General features: G+C 30.6%; 1 protein-coding gene across 2 annotated transcripts in view; it reads left to right on the forward strand.

The window, feature by feature from the left end:
* Window positions 1–540: 540 nt before the first annotated feature.
* The window catches only part of LOC106476818, a 13,534-nt gene continuing 8,871 nt past the window's right edge, over window positions 541–5,203 (forward strand). For both annotated transcript variants that reach the window (XM_022380572.1, XM_022380573.1), the window contains exon 1: window positions 541–670. The gene's annotated coding sequence lies outside the window, so the exon portion shown is untranslated. The remainder of the gene's footprint in view (window positions 671–5,203) is intronic.

The raw sequence follows: 5,203 nt of genomic DNA on the forward strand, positions 1-5,203 counted from the left end.
TGACAATATGAAACTTCACAGAAAAAGTTTCATATTGTCATGAAAGAAACTTTCTGTTGAAGTTTCATATTGTCATGAAGAAACTTTCTGTTGAAGTTTCATATTGTCATGAAGAAACAAGAAACTTTCTGTAGATGTGTAACACAGTTAATAAGTTACCTGAATACACAATGAGCTGTAATATACATTATCGTGTGTAACACAGTTAATAAGTTACCTGAATACACAATGAGCTGTAATATACATTATTGTGTGTAACACAGTTAATAAATTAGTTTAATATAAACTGAGATATAATATTTATGATCATGTCTAACCTATATAACATTAATTTGGTCAGTTATGACAAAATCCCACTTCTCTGCAAGTTTTTAAATCCATAATGATCTTGAGCTGTTTTAGGAATGTTATTGATAAGACCATTGAAACAGAGCCGTGCATGAAACACCTACACACACACACAGTTTCACTAAGCTTGTAATAGTATTTACATATAGACCATGCTAGTTCTATGTTATAAACAGTATTCATTTATTTTTTTTTCATAATTGAAAATAGGTCCCTTGGATGAAAGTGCCAACAATGCTTCTGGAAAACTGGATGAGCAGAAGATTTTAGAGTTCATAGAATCAGCATATCCAAATCCTTTGTCTGTTGAGGAGTTAGTTAGGTAAGTCTATTCTTTATTGTATTCAATACTTCAAGTGAATAGTAACTCATTGTTCACTGTTACAAGTATTTGTTTTTATTCTCAGATATTCAAATTGCAGGAATTTCAAGTTATTCCTTATGGTTGACCAACAGTTGTTTCTAAGTTATTCCTCATGGTTGACCAACAGTTGTTTATAAGTTAGTCATCATGATTGATGAACAGATGTTTATAAGTTAGTCATCATGTTTGATGAACAGTTGTTTATAAGTTAGTCATCATGGTTGATGAACAGATGTTTCTAAGTTAATCATCATGGTTGATGAACAGATGTTTATAAGTTAGTCATCATGGTTGATGAACAGATGTTTATAAGTTAATCATCATGGTTGATGAACAGATGTTTATAAGTTAGTCATCATGGTTGATGAACAGATGTTTATAAGTTAGTCATCATGGTTGACCAACAGTTGTTTATAAGTTAGTCATCATGGTTGACCAACAGTTGTTTATAAGTTAGTCATCATGGTTGATGAACAGACGTTTATAAGTTAGTCATCATGGTTGATGAACAGACGTTTATAAGTTAGTCATCATGGTTGATGAACAGATGTTTATAAGTTAGTCATCATGGTTGATGAACAGACGTTTATAAGTTAATCATCATGATTGATGAATAGATGTTTCTAAGTTATTCCTCATGGTTGACCAACAGTTGTTTATGAGTTAATCATCATGATTGATGAATAGATGTTTCTAAGTTATTCCTCATGGTTGACCAACAGTTGTTTATAAGTTAGTCATCATGGTTGATGAACAGATGTTTATACATTAATCATCATGGTTGACCAACAGTTGTTTATAAGTTAGTCATCATGGTTGATGAACAGATGTTTATACGTTAATCATCATGGTTGACCAACAGATGTTTATAAGTTAGTCATCATGTTTGATGAACAGTTGTTTATAAGTTAGTCATCATGGTTGATGAACAGATGTTTATACGTTAATCATCATGGTTGACCAACAGTTGTTTATAAGTTATTCCTCATGGTTGACCAACAGTTGTTTTAAGTTAGTCCTTGTGGTTGACCAACAGTTAGTTGCTTCTAAGTTATTCCTCATAGTTGACAGACAGTTGTTTCTAAGTTAGTCCTTGTGGTTGACCAACAGTTAGTTGCTTCTAAGTTATTCCTCATAGTTGACAGACAGTTGTTTCTAAGTTAGTTCTCATGGTTGACCAACATTTAGTTGCTTCTAAGTTATTCCTCATGGTTTGACAGACAGTTGGGTCTATATACCAGGAGAATGAACAGAGATTACTGTTGAAAGATTAAAAAAAATGATAATATTGAAATTTCTTTGGCATCTGAATAAAAAAACTGAAATTTCTGAGAATTTATTTTAGTGAAAACTTGGACTCTTGGGAAGAAACTGTTTAAAAACATGCATCTTCCTACTTGTTAGTATGTAACTGATATTTCATTCATTAGAATATAAAGTTAATTTGTTAAAGTAATCCATTATGGAGCTACTTGTGTAATTATAATAGGTTGAATTTTGTGTTTAATAATCTTCTAACTTATACTTTTATTGTGTAAGACATAATTGTGTTTTGAACATGTTCAGTCCTAAGTCAGCAGTATTACTATCTAAGGTTAAAATTTTGTGTTTTTATCAGTCTTTCAATCTGTGTTTTTACTGCTCAAGATGAGATACTGTGTTTTGAACATGTCTAGTCCTATAATAGTAGTAATCTTTTTCAATAAGTTTGTATTTTGAACATATTTACCCTATATTCAGTAATCTAACTGTGTAGAGTTAAATTTGAACCGGTGTAGTACTGATTGTGTGTACGACAATATAAGATATGTTGATCTACATGTTTTACAAGTCTTCAGCTCATGATCGTGTTTATTTTTGATATTATATCTATTTAGAAAACTAATCTTGTAGTTGGACTTTTATGTTATTAATACTAGCACTTAAAATTATGAAGACTCTTTCCATGGTGTGTAACACAGTTAACAAGTTACCTGAATACACAGTGTGCTGTTATATACATTATCATGTGTAACACAGTTAATAAGTTACCTGAATACACACTGTGCTACAATATACAATACCGTGTGTAACACAGTTAACAAGTTACCTGAATACACAGTGTGCTGTTATATACATTATCATGTGTAACACAGTTAATAAGTTACCTGAATACACAATGAGCTGTAATATACATTATCGTGATAAAAATAATCACATGGAATCATGTTGTTTGTACAGAGCCATACACTACACTTCTAATGATTTAGCATGTACTGGTGGAATGTAACTTCTTTTGAACGCCTGATAAAAGATGTCTTGTAGAGCCATTTATCAAAGTTTAAGGTTTATTTGATAGTCAGCATGGTTTCACTAGAACGTAGCTTCTAAGAACAAAGTTATGAATTAACAAGTAATGTAGCTTCGTATTAGGTAAGTTATTGTTCAAATATGTTTCCACATTTAAATTGAGGGAACCAGAAAAGCTGATCATAACTATCCCTGAAAGACTAGGCCTATTCAGAAACAATGTTTTGAACATGTTTCACTTATTTAGACAATTTTAAATAATATTTTTAAAAACTTCTTGAAATGTTATTTTACATACTTGAATGAACATAAAGAGTGTTTGCTTTCCTTCAGGAAAGCCGGCAGCTTAGATTTTGGTTCAAAACCAAAGTTTTGGAGACTGACAAAATGCGAGATACACAAGATTTCTTCCGAGATTTAGTTAGTCCATGTGAATTCCCGAAAGGTATCTCAGTGTCTTTTTACATTCTTTTTAAATGATATTTTTACAATGTAGTAAAAAAATATACTTGATTAAAAATTTGTAGTCACATTCCAGACCATTTTCTTTCTATTTTAATTTTGTACTAATATTTTAGATTGATTTTTTAAAATCTAACTACTTTTAGATAAACTACTAGTTAATGACAACTTAATCACAACAGGAGATTCTGTTATAGTACATATGTGGCAGTAATCTGCAATTAATGTTTGAAATTACTAATGAAGTAATATAATTTTTGTGCTAAAGATGGTTAAAAAACTAAGTTGCATTATTAGACAAAAGGTCTCCTCAGCACCAGGTATGGTGGTGGATATAATGTGGTTTACATACTATAATGTTTTCATAAGTTTTCAGAATTACAAATTGGAGCCTGGGTTGAGATTAAAGGCATGCACATATAGACATTTGAAGGTCAATATAACTGGTATATATTTACTTCTACTTAAACTGTATGCCTAGTGGTTTTTAAGAAACTTTGTGGTATATCGTACAAGAACACATTTGTTATTTAAGAGAAAAGGAATAATAATTCTGACTCTTCAAATCCAGTTCTTGCTCTCTTTTCCAGATTACGTGGGATTTATAAAAAAGATCATGAAGCTTATGCAGTTAAAATATCCTAGCATAAGAAAGATAGAGGTAGAATTAAGACAGATGGAGGATGCAACTGAATTTCCTAATGGATCAGGTGTGTGTTTTAGTTGTTATTATCAATAAGTAGAAACAATTCAACTTAAATCAGGTTGACCTAATTTCTTATACATATTTAGTGGCTCCTAAAGGAGTAACATTAAAAAAGTAAAAATAAAAGCTAAGTAGTTTTTATGGACATTAATGATATAGATTAGCATGGTCATGGTTTTAGTTTCTACTGTGTAATGTCTCTGCCGTTTCTCGGGATTATAATGATACTTTCAAGTTCTTTCTACATAAAATTTATCATTTTTGATAGTAAAACTACAGGGATTTCTGGTAGTTTGTGTTCTAGATTTTAAAATGTAGTTATCTAAAAGTATTGAAATTTGAGCGTTTGCTCATTTTCTGGGTTTAATAATGAACCTACGTTTTCCAAATGTCCATTGTTGCACACAGCACATCTTGGAGTTATACTCGGCCATTTTCTGGGTTTAATAATGAACCTACGTTTTCCAAACGTTCATTGTTGCACACAGCACATCTTGGAGTTATACTCGGCCATTTTCTGTGTCTTTAAATGTCCAAGTGATTTGTTTTACTTGCATATACATTCCATTTACCAAATGAAATACCACAAATTAACTTGATAAGTTTAAGGCCTTTGGAATGAACCTCTACAAGTCATAAAAGATTAATACTACATGTTGCAAAAGTTGATAAATCATGGTGATAACATTTTATGGTGGCAAGCCTGTTGGTTTTGTAAAAAAAGATATATTTAAAGAGATAAACAAAAACATTTCTTTTTTTTAATTAGAAATTGTTCATTTCATGGTTTCAAAGATGATTCTTATAATGTTTAAGTTTATTTATAATAACAATGAAAATTATGTTCAAGCACCAAGAGATTTCAAGGAAATGTTATGTTTTTGGTCTTGTAATACGTGTGATCCCAATATACCCAGTTTTTGGGGTACATAATACACATGTAATCATGTTGTTTGTACAGAGTTTCTCAAGGTACATATTACATGCATGTAATGGTAGAATGTAACTTCTAATAATATAGTTGATAATTTAGC

The sequence above is a fragment of the Limulus polyphemus genome, unplaced genomic scaffold (genome assembly GCF_000517525.1).
Source record: "Limulus polyphemus unplaced genomic scaffold, Limulus_polyphemus-2.1.2 Scaffold11695, whole genome shotgun sequence".
Classification (NCBI taxonomy): Eukaryota; Metazoa; Arthropoda; class Merostomata; order Xiphosura; family Limulidae; genus Limulus; species Limulus polyphemus.